The following is a 17,230-nucleotide window of genomic DNA, read 5'->3' as shown; positions in this document are numbered from 1 at the left end:
CAGGAAACCCAATTTCCAAACAAGGCATTGCTAGATGGATAGTTAAATGCATTCAAACTTGTTATCTCAAAGCAAAAAGAGAACTGCCTATTACACCGAGGGCACACTCAACTAGAAAGAAAGGTGCTACCATGGCCTTTCTAGGAAACATTCCAATGACTGAAATATGTAAGGCAGCCCCATGGTCTACGCCTCATACGTTTACCAAGCACTACTGCGTGGATGTGTTAACAGCACAACAAGCCTCAGTAGGACAAGCAGTACTATGAACTTTGTTTCAAACAACTTCAACTCCTACAGGCTGAACCACCGCTTTTGGGGAAATAACTGCTTACTAGTCTATGCAAAAGCATATACACAAAAAATTAGCAGGTAGGGACAAATCTATTCATTAATTAAACTAACCAATAAACTCACTTTTGGTTAATAGGGTCAATTACTTTCCCATACATATTTCTTTATTTACAGATAACAATGTATACCTCATCATGAAAACACATATATATATATATATATATATATATATATATATATATATAATCAGCAGTTACACATCATATCAATAACTATTACATAAATTACACAACACAATTTACTTAAAACTAAGCACAACCAAAACATCAAAATGGGAAATGGCCAACGAAATAACTCATAAAGGTCACTATAGCTCCATTCTCATTGTGATCCTGCCTTATAAAGATGACCAAGGGGTTAGCACCCAGCTGAAAACACCTAGCAATTTTTTAAGGTATTTATGTAGTGCTTCTGATTTTTTTTTTACCTCTCAATACATTAATTACAAGCCCTTGATCCCACAAGGCTAGTGTCGATGCGTTTCGGCCTCTAAACTCGTGGCCTCTTCAGGACAATCTGAGGACACTGGCACCTCTACAAAAAGTAACACATATATATTAAAAAACAGAAATTACACAGTATTAATTCTCTATCTTTCTCCAAATGTATAGAGTAACAAAGTCTGAATATCATGCTGTCAATAAAGTAATCAAAACTTAAAGCTATAATTATTCCAAAATGTTAATGAATATGAATAGTCTAAATTAAGTCTCTCCCAGTGCACTGTTTAAGTGAAACCAAAATAATACACCAACACCACCATGCATTTCAGTGTCCGGATAATACTAATAGACAAATAGGCAATTTGGCCTGACGATTGTATTCAATATGTGACTACGTTGATTAAAGAAAGGTAGGTTTTATTAGGGGTTTCACTGAATAGGTTTTACCCTTGGTGGTATTTTATAAACACCACACTGAAATGCATGGTGGTGTTGTATTATTTTAATTTGTAAATATATCACTTTAAAATACATTATGTACATACATGTTTACTCCATTGCATGGGCACTATTACTATAATACACACCTCCTACCTCACCCTCTGCGGGGAAAACAATCTAAGATGGAGTCAACGCCCATGCGCAATGGAGCCGAAAGGGGAGGAGTCCCTCGATCTCTTGACTCGAAAGACTTCTTCGAAGAAAACAACTTGTAACACTCCGAGCCCAACCCTAGATGGATGTACACTGGGTAAGTGACATTTTCCATATATGTGTGTGTGTGTGTGTGTGTGTGTGTATATATATATATATATATATATATATATATACAGGGGTGTGGAATTTATTAAAATATCTACTTGTCCAGGGGACAGGTTGCTTCTCAAATCTACTTGTCCTGTAAAAAGATCTACTTGTCCCTTTGGTGCCATGTAGTGTGGCGACAAATTATGGCAGCAATTAATAGCCTCTCTGATTATGCCAGGGCTACTACCATAGTAGGGCTTGAATACTTGCAGTTTCAATCCCTACTGTAGAAATTTCCTTATTTTGCCACCTTTCTGCAGATCTGCATACTGGGGCTGGAGGAAGCAGTAAGCAATAGTTCCAGGGCTGGAATGCCTTTGAGTCTGCAAACCTACTAACCTGCATGTTTTAAAGATTTTTACCAGCTTCTCTCTAATATTTTCCCATAATAAGAAAGGTTGGACATTTACTCCTGACAATGGCAGAATTAGAACTTCTTCCAGGGTTGGGAAGAAAGTGGCTGGAGGGAAAATGAACTTGCAAATGCTCAATAGATTTTCACATGAGCAAATCTACACATCGTATTTACCCACGCTAAAATACAGTTCACAAATATTTTATAGGGGTACGACATATACCATGGGTGCACTTTTGTGACTTTCTTTAAGAATTTGGGGCCACAAGTAGGTAGGTTCAGATTTGTGACCTGCAAATTGCGAGTCGCAAATCCGAATGTAGGATGGTGTCCTTGACACCATCTGTGATTCGCAAGGGCTTCGCAAATGCCCACATCATGAATAATCATGAGGTGGGTCGCAATTTGCGACCCCCTCACGAATGGTGGCCTGCTGGAGACAGCAGACCACCATGTCTGTGACTGCTTTTCAATAAAGCAGTTTTTTTTGTAATGCAGCCCGTTTTCCTTAAAGGAAAACGAGATGCATAACAAAAACGAAAAATGAAACGTTTTCGTTTCATTTTTTCAGAGCAGGCAGTGGTCCACAGGACACTGCTTGCTCTGAATTTTTTTTTTACAGTGACATTCACAATGGGAAAGGGGTCCCATGGGGATCCCTTCCCTTTTGCGAAAGTGTTAGCACCCATTTGAAATGGGTGCAAACTGCGATTGGTTTGCGCCCGCGTTCGCGGTCACAAAACAATCCTACATTGCACTGCGAGTTGCAATTAGGAAGGGAACACCTCTTACTAATTGCGAGTCGCAAACCCGTTTTGTGATTCGGTAACCAGGTTACTGAATCGCAAAACTGGGTTTGTGCATCGCAATGTGCTTTTTGCACGTCGCAAACAGCGAAAGTCGCTGTTTGCGACATGCAAAAAGCTACCTACATGTGGGTCTTGGTCCCTAATTAGGTCTGGTGTTAACAAAGACATTTTGTTTTTATTAAACTTCTATTTCTCTCTCTTTTGGCTGGCTTTACTGTGAGTGATCGCATTCTGCTCTTCCACAAGGAGCATATTGCCACACAAAGTAGTTTTGTTCAGTGTCAGGAACTACAGTGGCAATCAGTGACGTAACGAAACTGGAGGGTGCCCCTTTGCAAAGAACATGGAGGAGCACCCTCTCCAGACTCACTCAGGGCAGGTGCTGTGCTGACGGGGCCCCCTGGAGGGCAGCTGCGGGGCCTTTGTTATGCCGCTGGTGGCAACGTGTGCTTTAAGAGTTCAAAAACTTTTTGGGGGGGTTTTGCCAATGTTTGTTACAATGTTGAGGGCCTGGTAGCTGCCACAACAATAAAGTGTTACAAAAGCCATGTCAAAACAAGACACGCATTGATAAAACTAAAAGACTTATAAAAATATGTCAGATCAGTTGGCTTTGTCAGTGTTTGTTTATTTTCATGCTTCCCATAATAGTGTTGAAAATGGTTACACTGATTTTCCATTAGAAATATTTTTGGGAAATACTAGCATGCATCAACACATTTTACTAAATGACACTTCATTTGCATATAATCAGAGAGCATTCTGGGAGCATTATACTTAGCCTCTTAGCCTAAACTTTTCAAACATGTGTGTACACGTTTTATTTTTTTGTACTGGAACCAACGTCAGTAGTGAAGTGTGACCTTAAAACATTTATTTACAGCACGCACCCTAAAAATGAAGGCTTTCAAATAATGAACCATAAATACAAGTTCGAACAGCATTATCCTTTGGAAACACATTATCTCAACTGCAGAGAGTTCAACTCTCTGTAAACAGGCAGCCAAAGGGTTTGTGCTGCAGGGGGTTGGGCCTACTTGTCCCAAGGACAAAGTAAACATAAAAACTTGTTGCCCTTGACCCCAAACAAGATGTCCCGGGCGTCGGGCGATAGGAATTCCACATCCCTGATATATATATATATATAATGTGTATATATATATATATCCATGCATTACACTGATCCCTTTGTATCTAGGCTCATATGCACATATATTTAATAATAATATCTATATGGTCAAACATGGACATGTTATGCATAATTATACAGTCCCTTATAAACAATATATTGTTACACCCTTACTGGTACATTACCTATGATCATATTTACTCTGCTATATATGTATTATCATATTAAAGAACACACAGCCATAGGCAGACAACTCATCAGCACATTATCACATTACTTTAGCTTCAAAGTAAGCCTAATTGGATGAGAGTCTCTACATTTATAGGAAAGTTTAGTTTGCAGTATCTGGTGAGTAATTTTTAATTTCAAATAATTATGATGCATGAAACCAATGAAAAAAGAATAAAACAAAATCTCGTAGAACAGTGCTAATTATGCCTCTTTACTTAATTTTTAAAGCAGTCTTTCCCATATCATCTGTCATTGTAGAACTGCACAGTTGTACAGGAATGGCAATGGGTATTGTCTGCTTGCCATACTTGTGGCATCAAGAATGCAACCATGTTACAGATATTAGATATGCCATAGGCTAGCACATCCAATATTTGGTTCAAGGTGTTTTGATGATTAGCCTATCATTGTGTGTGAAACCACACTTAATTCACATGCGTGTATGTCTTACTATTTGTATAGCGCAATCCTAGCTAGGAAGCAACAGAGCATTGTACTTTACATTGGGTTGGTTGGGCGACTATATATAAGATTGTGTACATTACATGGGAATTACGCAGATGCATTTCACTCATTATAATTCACATTTTTAGGCAAAGTGAGATTAAGTGATTTGCCCGGACTCTCACTATGCTGCACTAAGTGAGGCCGCAGTTTGATCCTCCCACATCCACATCTCCTCCCAACTGTTAAATGGTACCAAATTCCTCTGGGAAATATTACTTGACAGACATATGACATTCCGCTTTTTCGGTTTGTTGTGAAAAGAAGCTTCATGTGCAGGACAGCGATATTTCCGAGCAGTGGTTCAAAGTTTCTATAGCTCATGTCCTCTGACCTTTTGTTTTCAGCTACCACTGCATTGTACTAAATCTAAAGTGCCAGGCTAGGATGTCTGAGTGGAGTCCATACTAGGGAGTATGTTTTGGTTTGGGCTCTGAAAGTGTTGACAGCAGGAAAACAGTCGGCTCAGGACCCCGTTACCCTACAAATTCAGCACAAACCATTCTCCCGTATACTCTTTGCTCCTTCGCTGTCTTCCAGTCTCTTGCCTTAAATCTGAGTCCGCAATAAAAATAAATTCTATTTACTCCGCAGTATGGAATTGGAAGGATTTTGCACTAACCATGTTAGAAGCGTAAACAAGATACTTTTAATCTGTGCTCCAAGGTCTTGCTTCCCAAAACGGAATGGTGTTAAAATGATCACATTGTAAGGTTAAGTAACACCAAAGACTGAGTCACCTTGTTCAACTGGCAGAAGTAGGCAGAGGAATGAAAACATTTAATGGTATCACACCGGCTACAAAGTGGTTGTTGTATGAAAAGCTGTGCCATACTGCTTGCCCCTCAGACAGATGTGTAGTTTGAAAATGTATAAAGAAGTAAGGATCATTGCATTTTTTTCATCTACTTTCTCCTTCAGACCACATCATCAATGTAGTGCTGTGCAGACGGCCTGCTGCAGCAGGCATTACCAGCAGCTTCAGCCTCCTGTCCTGCAAAGCCTGTTTTGTACAGACAATTCAACGGGTAGATGAGCCGACTGCCAACATTGGCCCAGGTCAGCATTGCAGGACAGCCGTAGCCATAGCCAGGCGATCTGTGCCTATCATATTATGCTTATTTCTTGTGGGAAGGGTATGCCCAGACGTGGGTCCTGTGCTTCCCATGCCACTGGATTCAAGCTAGCCTGGCTGATGAGGGGTGAAACCCCGAAACCGGTCCCAGGATGCTTGTTTCCAGTCCAGGGAAGACCTGGCCTAGCAGTTCGGGCTGGACTGTTCCCATGGGGAACAGGGTCAAGACTGATTTGCATATGGCTGGGTCCGAACTGGAATGGCATGGGCAGCAAAAAAACGATGGATTTAGGCCCAGATCACTGTACTGGGGGTGAAATGAAGTTTCTAAATCCATATTTGAAAACTATAGCTATTAAAAAAAAAAATAAAAAAAAAAATCTCTTTGCACTGTTAAACGTATCTACTAAAGTGAAATGGCTCTGGGTGTTAATGTAATACACTTTTTGAATGCTAAAGATACTTTATCATATGTGTGTACGTTTGCTGCAAGATGTTTTTAAAAATGAAAGTGTTCCTAAAGTTATGTGCTGCAGGACACCAGGCTTATGTTCTTTCTTTAACTCTACTAAGCTTTAAATAAACAAAACACTTGCCTGTTTATTTAACATCTTTTTGATGTTCGTGCTTAAACGATTAAGCAGCAGCCCAGTGCCAGTGTTGACCAGGGGGCCGCATGTAAAGGTCAACAGGGGCTGCACTTTGAGTATCACTGGTCTAAAGCATGAGGAATAGTTTGAACCAACCACATGGTTGGGGACGCCAGACGCATTGTTAATGAGCAGTAACAAGCTGTATTATTGTGCGCCGGTCTCACATGCCATGAAAGGCACAGCTGGGTGGGGGGGGGGGAAGTGGATGTTGAACGTGCTTGATTTCAGGTCAGAGACCTTTTGGCTAGACAGTGTGCTTCCTGAAACATCTTACTGGGTAAATAGGTGTTCCTCATCACGCTAGCACTTGGGAAGAGCAGACGATTCCCACACAGATGCTTCCTTAAGGAGCCATGCCCAGAGGTCATTAAAGGAGCCACGCTCAGTGGTTATTAAAAGAAAGGACGGACTGCCTGAAAAGGAAAATAACACAAATAAAGGACTACAGGAAAAGAAAGAAAATATAACTAGGATAAAAGATGGTATTAACACAAAGGACTGCAAGGAAAATAAGATGAGATTCAAAGGAAGGAAAAAACAACTAGTATTGAATACTGCATGGAACGTACACATTGCAGAACAAGTAGAGTATTATACTAAAATTCAATATTGTATTGATTATTTTTTGTTGTTTAAAAGTTAGTAGATCCATACCATCGCAATAACCAAGGAATTGTACCTCCACCCATGTTTCTCACACAAGCAGGTAATCCACCTACCCCTTGGGAGGAGGTGGAGGACATGATTGAAAACTATTTAGTGGCATTGGATGGCCAAGATCTTGAACCTACCAGGAAGAAAGTGATCCTTCTCAGTACATTGGGGCCAAGAGGGGCAGTGATGTTGGAACAGAATGGTCAACAGATAGAAGATGTATATACGGAAGCAAAGAAAAGATTGGAATAAAGGTTTGCAAAGGATGTGAACATTGTATGACAAGATAGAAGTTTTATATGCACCACAAAAGATTGGAGCAAGTGTAGATGGATAGTTCCTGTAGTCTAGAAATAAATTAATCAAGCGCCAGTTTGGAACAAGAACAGATGAAGTAATATGTGACTAATGATTGTTTAATCCTGAAGCAAGAAAAAGCAGTGAAGACTCTGGGCAGCAAAGAACCCATCATCGTTGAAGGATCTCATTGAGATAGCAAAAGTAGTCTAACAATCTGAATATTCGATGAAGTAAATGGAAAAGAAAACCAAAGGAAATATGTTTACATCAGTTGTGTAGACAAAGATACCACTAACTCTAATAAATCCAACAGCAAGATGTGCACCAGGTGTGGGAGCATGTTCCATGGTACAGATGCAAAGACATGTTTTGCTTTGGGGGAAAGGAGTGCAAAAATGTGGAATGAAGGGGCGCTTTGTACTCATGTGTAAAACTGGTCCCAAGTCCAGGGTAGGAATTGTACTTGAGAAATATTTTGAATTTGTGAAAGGGGCAGGCACATTATTATGGATCCACAACAAGGTTAGTGAAGGTGACTGCCCACCCAGACCACCAGCAAATTTTAATGTGAGGGGTAGGACCATTCAGCTAATGGTGGATTTAGGGTCACTATATATGATTATACCCCAAGAGATGTTTTCATAAGAATGGCCAGGTGTACATCCTCTACCAAAGAATATTAATCAAGGTGGATATCATTGGTTACATGTTAGCAAATATTGAATTTCATCAAAAGAAAATGGAGGGGGTAAAGTGTTTGTGACAGTGAGTGGTCCACCTATTTTGGGTTGGGATCACTAATATGATCTACATATTAGAGTAGATACAAGGGCCCAGAATCAAGACATGGTAGTTAAAGGTATGACTCTTGAGGAAATTGTAGGAGCAAATAAAGAGGTGTACACCACTAAATTGTGAGAGATCAAAGGGTGTCTATTTAAGTTTGTGGCCAAACGTGATGCAGTTCCTGTTCAACACAGGCTAAGGAAAGTGCCTATTTCTGCATGTAAAGAGTTCCATAAAATGGTATAGGACATGATGCAAGATGATATAATTGAACAAATTGAGATCCAGTTAGATTTCTTCAGTAGTATTCACAGAGAAATCAGATGGGAGTCTGAAATTTTGTGTTGACATTCGCAACAGTCAACAAAAATATAGTGGTTGATAATTACCCATTAACCAGCGTAAATGAACTGGTTCTATTACTAAATGATGGCAAGTATTTCTCCAAATCAGATCTCAGCAGTGCTTCTTGCCGGATTAAGTTGCACGAAGATTCAAAAGGACTTACTGCATTTATCACAAGGATGCCTTATGGTCTTGCCTCCACTGCAGAAGTATTTCAAAGGATGATGGAGAGGTATTTAAAGGTTTAAATAATGTAATTTACGTTTAGGGCGATATCTTGGTTTTTGATGACACTGTGAAAAGCCATAATGATATCTTAAAATGTGTGTTTGACGGGCTCAAGATGGCAGGTCTTTCTGCGAAAAAAGAAGTGCAAATTTTTGACTGAGGAAATTGAGTACTTGAGATATACACTGTCAGAAGCAGTGGTTTGACTGAAAAGGGATTTGCTAGACGCTATCAGAAAAGCTCCTTTTCCCACAAGATAAAGACCAGTTATAATCATTCCTGGGTCTAATAGAGCACTATTTTAAATGTATCCAGAAGTTAGCAGAGAAAACTGAATGTCTCAAACTTATTAAGAAAAGGTAATGGTTTTCATTGGGCAAAAAAACAAACATTTACATTTCAGAATATTAAAAAAAGAAATATGTGAAGTGAAAGTATTGATACAATTTAATGTAAATTCTAAAACTATTGTCAAGGTTGATGCAAGCGCTATTGGGATGGGGTGATTTTATCCCAAATCCGTGGTGATAGAGAAAACCAAACAGTGGTGTTCGCTTTGCGATCATTGACCTAAACTTAAAGGAATTACTCACTAATTGAAAGCATGGGGTGTGAAATACTCTAGAGCCTATGTCTAGAGTCATACAGTAATACTTTGCACAGGCCTTAAACCTTTAGTAAGAGTGTTGTAGCTGGGAGGTGCAGGCAAAGGGTGAGCATGTTTGACCAGGTTAGCCTTGCATCTACAGGAATATTAGTATGCAGTTGAGTATATTCCAGTTGGCACAATGTCAAAGCGGATTGTTTATCTTGTTTACCACAAGACTGGTAGGAGCTAGAGAACAGGAACAGAGGTGTGAAAATGAAGGTGCTATGGCAAGTGTCCATGATGTGGAAGTGGAACCAGGACACGGTGTCACAAGAGGAATGGTGCGTGACATGGTTTTGAGGGAAGCAATTAAATTGATTGTGGAAGTAGGAAGAAGGGAAAGTGCAGTGAGCGTTCATGCTAGACCATTTGTAAAGATTTTGGAAGAATTGTCACATGTTGCAAAATACAGAGGAGAGGTAATGAATTTGTTCCTCCTGAGAGTTTGAGGTAAACATTTAAGCTGACACAAGAGTGACATTTAGGTCGAATCCTGACCAAAAGGAGATTAAGAGAGAATTTTTGGTAGCTTGGCATGGATAGTGATGTGGATAGGTGGGTGGGTCATAAGGTGTGTGGATTGCAAAGAAGGTGAAAAAAGATTAAAGGTAGGAAAACAACCTGTCCTGGGAGACCTATCCGACCCCAGAAAAGCATGACATACTGTATGCATGAATTGTATTGGCCCATTAGAAGGGGTTGGGACAGATTTGAAGTGTGCACCGTTGATGATAGCTTTTCACTCGAAATGAATGACTGACTGTTTAAGTTCTTAAGGGAAATAACTACTGGGAATATCATAAAAACATTGCAGGAATTTGTTTGTATGAAATAAGGGTTTTCTACAAATTTAATACAGATAACAGGACACACTTTGTGTCGGGGGAAGTGGAAAAATTCCTCGAATCCTGTGGCATATGCCACTCGTACATCTTTATACAACCAACAGGCTAATGGAATAGTTAAAGTGTAAGCACATGCTGAAAGGTTTCCAAATGGCACTGAACACTGGAAAGAGTGTGCTCACAGTGGTGATTGATTTAGTCTGGGCTTATCGTACTAAAGAATGGTGTGACCGACAAACCTTTTGAAGTGATGAGAGGAAGAAAAGCAGGCACAAAAGTGTATCCTTTGTGGACGTCTTCAGTGTTCAGTGGTGAAGGTGAGACCGTAAGGCCTCTTGAGAAGAAAAATTTGGAGGGTGGCATAGAGAAAAAAGATTTTGTGAAAGTAAGATCTGGATGAGTAGAAGGAGGTCTTACGAAGTTCCGTGGTCCATATAGGGTAAAGAAGGTGCATAACGTTTATGTTGTGGTAGGAAATGTTGAAAGTGACCAAAAGGAGGGTAGCTTAATGCGGTTGAAATAGTGAGGGACTCAAAAGTGAACGTAATCATGATTAGTTAAGTAGTCCTCTTCTCATGAATGATGAAGATTTGTTGGATGGAAACAATGTGATTGGAGAAGGGCAGTAGTCAAACACAGAGTACTGGTCTTGAGAACTAAAAAGAAAGTTAATCCCAAGGTGTTGGAAGCCTCCAAAATACTTACATGACTATGTGACAAAGTGCCTCTTGAGGCTTGTTTCTTGTTTTCAAAACATCCGAGTTACTGCTGTTAGTAGTGCGTTCATATGGTGTGTTCTTTTTTTTTTTTTTTCTTTTCTTTTAGTGTTATGCATAGGTACATTTATATTGTATAACATTTGATAGGTTTCATTATTAATTTTAGGATATAATTTACTTTTTATATAAAGGTAATGGATGTGTTGTACTTGTTTACTTCTAGAATTCTCGGTATGCGATGCATGCTGAGAATTCTAATAGGGAGTGTGCTATCAGCAGAGTGGACAGTTACTCAAAGGCTGGTGAGGGAGCTCCATGTTCTTCACTATTCTCGACATCTACTATTCATCAAAATAACGAAGTGTGAAGGTATTTACTTTACAATAAATGGTCTTGATATTGTTAGTATTTTCAGTAAGGTCTTTTTTTGCTGTTTGTTTAATTTTTTAAATTTTTTATTAGATCTCGATTTGCCATTATTCCCGCTACTGAAAATTCTTTCTTTGTATGCTCAACGAGTCCTCTCAATAGATATGGGATAAAGGTACCCTTGCCTTACTTTATACTTAGTCTCTTAGGAGTTCCGTGACCAAAAAGCAGTTAGATATTTGTTTAAAAAGGATATTGGAATCAGGTTAATACCAGTTAGATTTAAAAAGAAAACTGCATCTCGGAATGTTTAAGAAAATGCAGAGAGAATCTATCTTTGCAATATTTACTCTTCCAAAAAATAAACGTGTTACGATAAATACCTCTTTTGTGTTGATCACTGTTCACCCAGAAAAAACGAATGGAGGGACAAGCCAGATTTCATTTTTGTTTTTTAAACTGCAGCTTTAAGTATATGCGGTAGTCTGTCTTTCATCCCGCTCCTCGCAGCAGGAATTGTGACGTCTCATAAGTTATTACTGTTGATTAGCTATGTCATTTCTTTATAACAGGTGATCTGAGACGTCACAACTCATTTGTAATAAGGAAGTTAGAGACTGGCTTTTATAAAGAGATTGCAGGCTTACCTGTATTATAATGGGATAGGCTGTACAGGCAGACAACCTAGTGTATCTGCCTTACTACTCCTTAATATTTTGCTGTCACTGCGGCTCATACACATCACCCCTTTTCTTATTTGCAATGCATAATTAATATGAGGATTCTTCTACAAATAGTTAATTTTGAAATAACCAAAGCCTTTGAAAATGTCTGATAGAATTCCTGAACAAGACTATTAGATACCTACAATCTCCTAACCAAGCTACTCAAGCACATTCTTCAACTGTCATCTTTTCATGCCTGCTCTGCCTCTGTCATTTCGTTCATAGTTGCTCATTATGTTCCTGATGCCATGTGAATAGTTTGTTCTTTGTGCACTTCTGATAGTGACATCCTGAAGCTTCTGATTAAATTTCATTGATATCTCTGGTGTGGCAGACCTTCACACCATGGCCTCCTGTTCACTCTAATCATATGGACCTCCGGTTATCCTGTGTGCCTCCCTGACCTCGAACCAGATGCTCACCCCAAACTTCTGTCTCTTAATCGGCTCCTCTGATGATGCAAATCATGAGCAGAGTGTAGGCGGTAACATGTGTATTGCCATAGCAGATAAAAGGCACTAAGAAGTTGGTGCAATGTTTAGTGACCTATTCGATTGTTGTGAGTTTTTAAGATCGATGCAGAACCTCATTCTACCTTTGTGTTGAGGTTTGGTGGGTAACCCTTTGAAACCTCCATCGACCGTCATAAGTTCCCGCGTAGTTTAGTCATCAGTGCTTTATGCATTACAATGATGCGAGATTTGTCTATGTAGTATCCTTCAGCAGGGTCCCCTACTCCTTCAGTGCAGCCTATATGGTTTACAGCTGCTGAGTTATTTACTTTGTATCCCCAATATAGATTGCACAACATTAAAACAAACATTCCTAGCAAGTCTTCATTGAGATGATGTAGGGGATACATATGGAGGGTAAGGAATGGGCTCGAACCAGTTTTTCACCAGGATATTTCTTTTTTTTTTTTCTTCAGTTTCTTCCCCATCGCATCTTGGCTTGATTACATGTTGTGCACTTTGAAATTTGTTATGAGATTGTCTTCCTGTACTGAACATAGTAAATCATAGTGATCAATGCCTCTGTGAGGAGACAGGACTGAGAAGCAAAAGTGGGCTGTGTTTGTTGTGATAATGACAGCTCACAACAATAACTTTATATTGGGCGTTAGAGTGACTCCTGCATTGTTGTTTCTTATTGTGCTCCTTGAGAAATGTTGCTGGGCAACCCAAGGATTTCTGTTCTCAGTCTAGGAAATAGTCCCAGCTTTGAAAGAAAAGCGCACAAACCTGTTAGGCCTCATACTGAACCAAGCTGGCTTAGCTGCATCCCGAACTGTTGATGCAACACTTCCTGGGCCGTGACTCCAGTTAAACTTGGAAGAAATTAAGAACGTCTTGAACTGTGTTATCTTCTATTCAAAACTGTTATAGAGTATTTTGAAATGACTTAGTTATCGCCTCCTTGTGATCTTTAATGTAATCAAACAAAACAGCTTCTGTCTTCGTGGTTTAAATTTTTTGTTTTGTGTTTCATCAACTTATTCTCCTGCCTAAAAGTATGCCTTCAAGGAGGAAGGACGACTCCTTCACAGTCAGTGTGTAAAATGCCATGCTGCAAGTAAGGCTAGCGAGTTAGTTTAAAACTTTCAGCCGCCACTTGAGCAGTTGATGTATTTCTAATACTGTTTTTTTATGTAGCTCTTGAAATAAACATGACTGCAGAACGCCCCTGTAAGAAATATTTTGCTGGAAAAAGGCCTGGTGTTAATTTTTTTCAACTGTCACAATTTGCGTGTTTCAAACTTCGCGAAAACCATTTTTTAATTTTCATCAAAGAAAATGATGATTTCTGAACATGTTTAAAGCACTTTTTGGCAGTAATGTTGTTGAGGCAGCATCAGTGCGTTATCCGTTGACCAGGCTTGAGAATAATTTGGTCTTGATATTATATGTGCAAATACAGAGGAGGATGATCCTTCTTTTTTCTGCCAGTCTACAAGCATTACTGTATGTGGCAACCATTCCCAAAAGATAGCTCTGTTCTTTGAAACAGAACTAGGGCTGTGCAAAATGTAATTGGTTTTCTGAAAATGTCTTTATTTTGCAACACTATGCTTTTGTACTGTCTTGTGTAAAAATGTAATGCAAGGGCATACTTTGCTTTCAGAAGTCAAATGATACATTTTCTGCTCAAACCAGTCCTCTGCAAAATAAAACAGTTGTGCTGTATTTTAAAGCCATGAAATTAATGGTATTTAGCATAACACGTTTTGAATTTTAGAGGTGTAATATAATTGCCACATATTTCTAGACTGAACATGGTCTACTTTTTTAGGTCTTAGCTGTCTAGTTGGCTAAAGACCTCTTCAGAACAGTCAGAAAGTTGACCTAAGAATGTATTCTGCTCATTGATAACCATTGGTTTTGTGGTTTGTAATTCAGTTTCTGGTGTTACACATGCTGGCTTTGTTTGCTTTAGGCTCTTCAGTGTTTACAGTGTCCTTCCACAAACTCTTTCTGTAAACAAGCCTTTAAATCTTGTTCTTATCTCGTCACATTTGCTGTGCACTCAAAGGCCGAGGTTAAATGTCAGGTGCTGTCTTCCAAGGGCACTTGTTTATTTTTCTTTCTCTGACTTGAAAGTAAAAGGATTTATGTGAGAATCTTGCTGGATCCTGGGGGTAGTACATGTTTTATTTCTAGCACCCAACACCGTTTAAATGAATTGTGGTTGTGTTGGACCAGGCCCTTTTTAGCAGGGTTATCCCCAAACATTTTGCCTTCCTTTTTTCCTATTTTTTTCTGACCTGTTTTAGGATTCTGACACTTTACCACTGCTAACCAGTGCGAATGTGCAAGGGTTTCCTGTGTAAATTGTATTGGTGATTGGTTTCTTCATGATTGGCATATTTGATTTACTAGTAAGTCCCTAGTAAAGTGCAATGGGTGTGGCCATGGCCTGTAAATCAAATGCTACTAGTGGGCCTGCAGCACTGATTGTGCTACTAACCTGAGTAGCCCTGTAAACATCGCATACCTGCCCCAGCTGTGTCTGTCTCTCTGTGTCTGTCTCTCTGTGTCTGTCTCTCTGTGTCTGTCTCTCTGTGTCTGTCTCTCTGTGTCTGTCTCTCTGTGTCTGTCTCTCTGTGTCTGTCTCTCTGTGTCTGTCTCTCTGTGTCTGTCTCTCTGTGTCTGTCTCTCTGTGTCTGTCTCTCTGTGTCTGTCTGTCTGTCTGTGTCTGTCTGTCTCTCTGTGTCTGTCTGTCTGTGTCTGTCTGTCTGTCTGTGTCTGTCTGTCTCTCTCTCTGTCTGTCTGTCTCTCTCTCTCTGTCTGTCTGTCTGTCTCTCTCTCTGTGTCTGTCTGTCTGTCTCTCTGTCTGTCTGTCTGTCTCTCTCTCTCTCTGTCTGTCTGTCTCTCTCTCTCTGTCTGTCTGTCTCTCTCTCTCTGTCTGTCTGTCTCTCTGTGTCTGTCTGTCTCTCTCTCTGTGTCTGTCTGTCTGTCTCTCTGTGTCTGTCTCTCTCTCTGTCTGTCTGTCTGTCTCTCTCTCTCTGTCTGTCTGTCTGTCTCTCTCTCTCTCTGTCTGTCTGTCTCTCTCTGTGTCTGTCTGTCTGTCTCTCTCTCTGTGTCTGTCTGTCTGTCTCTCTGCGTCTGTCTGTCTCTCTCTGCGTCTGTCTGTCTCTCTCTGCGTCTGTCTCTCTGTGTCTGTCTCTGTATAGTTTTAAACTGCCCTTTCGACCTAGCAAGTGCACCCACTTGGCAGGCCTAAACCTTACCCTTTACTACATGTAATTCACCCCTAAGGTAGGCCCATGGCAGCCCCATAGGCAGGCTGCAGTGTATTTAAAAGTTAGGACATGTACTGGTGTGTTTTACATGTCCTGATAGTGAAATACTGCTAAATTGGATTTTCACTATTGCAAGACCTATCTCTACCATAGAGTAACATATCTGTTAAGTGTAATATCTAATTGGGAGCAGATAGAGAAATGGATTTTGGGGTCTCTGAGCTCCCAATTTAAAAATACCTCTGTGAAATAGTTTTTTAAATTGTAGCTTTGAAAATGCGATTTTTAGAAAGTGGGCATTTTCCTGCTTAACCATTCTGTGCCTCGGTCTGTCTACTGAATGCACATCTTGGTCAGGATGACAGTTGGGATGTTTGCAAATTCACTCTAGACCGTCCCACAAAGGGAACTGAGGTGCGCCCTGCATATCCTGATAGCCCATCACCAGGCTGATGGGTCTTCCTGAGCTAGAGTGATGGGAGGAGCTGAGACTTGCACCTGTCCTCAGGCAAAGCCGTCTTCAACCCTCTGGGGTCAGCACAGAGAATGGCATGGTTGTGTGCACTACAAAGACTTCTCTTTGAAGTTTGCCTACTTCAGAGAAAGAAATTTGGTATAAGTACTGGACCTCTGAGACCACAACTTTGAAAGAGTTTTGAACTGAAGATATTCTGCCAGGAAGAAGAGCTGGATGCTGTAGAAGGGACTGCCACTCTGCCTGTTGCTTTGTTGTGCTTCTGTCCTGGGAGTGGAAGGACTGGACTTTGCTTCCCACATCCTGCTTTCCATGGTTCTCCAAGGGCTTGAACTGAGCTTGCCTCCTGTTGAAAGTCTCAGGGCCATCAAAGACTTCACCTGCCAGCATGTGGGGGCTCTCTTGCTGAGTGGTGCCAAATCCAGTTCCTGAGCCCTTGGTAGTGAGATTTGGTGCAACTAACAAGAAACTAAGCACATCGACTCCAGAGCTACTTCGGAACTGGCATTGCTGCCCAACTCCGTGATGCTGCCTGCACTGGAGCTGTCGTCCCTGCTGAGTGCAATGACTGCAACCTGCAACGACTGCAACCTGCAACACAGGCCAGGCGCTGCTGCAGTGCCTCTGAAGTCCTGCCACAGTGAGTGAGTGTCCTGAGTGCTGCATCACTGGTGTCTGTGACACCTGACTCTGCTGCAGCACCTGCGGGCCCATGGTGTGATCATGACACCACAAAGTCGTTGGGTCGCATTTTGACCTGCTGGATTCACTGGCCCTGCCTTGTTGTAAGGAACCAGTGCCTCACCACTGACCCTGCATCACCTCCCCTTGCAACTGTAAGGAACCAATGCCTCACCTCCCCTGCCCTGCAATAAGGAACCAAAGCCTCACCTTTCCGGTGTCAGTAAGGAACCAACACCACACCGGCTGCATCAATGCCTCACCTCCCCAATTCTGTGCAACATCTTTGTTTACTCGTCATTTTCTGAGGTACTGTACCTGGGGTCTATGCGACTTTGTGACCAGCCCGCACTTC

General features: G+C 40.7%; 1 protein-coding gene across 7 annotated transcripts in view; it reads left to right on the top strand.

The window, feature by feature from the left end:
* FAR1 (fatty acyl-CoA reductase 1) overlaps nucleotides 1–17,230 on the top strand; it is a 416,046-nt gene that overhangs the window by 36,589 nt on the left and 362,227 nt on the right. Inside the window, exon 1 of one of the 7 annotated variants that reach the window (XM_069223565.1) lies at nucleotides 5,559–5,691. The exons of the other annotated variants lie outside the window; for them this stretch is intronic. The gene's annotated coding sequence lies outside the window, so the exon portion shown is untranslated. Of the gene's footprint in view, nucleotides 1–5,558; nucleotides 5,692–17,230 lie in introns of those variants that run through there. 7 annotated transcript variants of the gene reach the window in all.

This window comes from Pleurodeles waltl, chromosome 3_1, assembly GCF_031143425.1.
Source record: "Pleurodeles waltl isolate 20211129_DDA chromosome 3_1, aPleWal1.hap1.20221129, whole genome shotgun sequence".
Classification (NCBI taxonomy): Eukaryota; Metazoa; Chordata; class Amphibia; order Caudata; family Salamandridae; genus Pleurodeles; species Pleurodeles waltl.
This window is presented reverse-complemented; position numbering and strand designations above follow the sequence as displayed.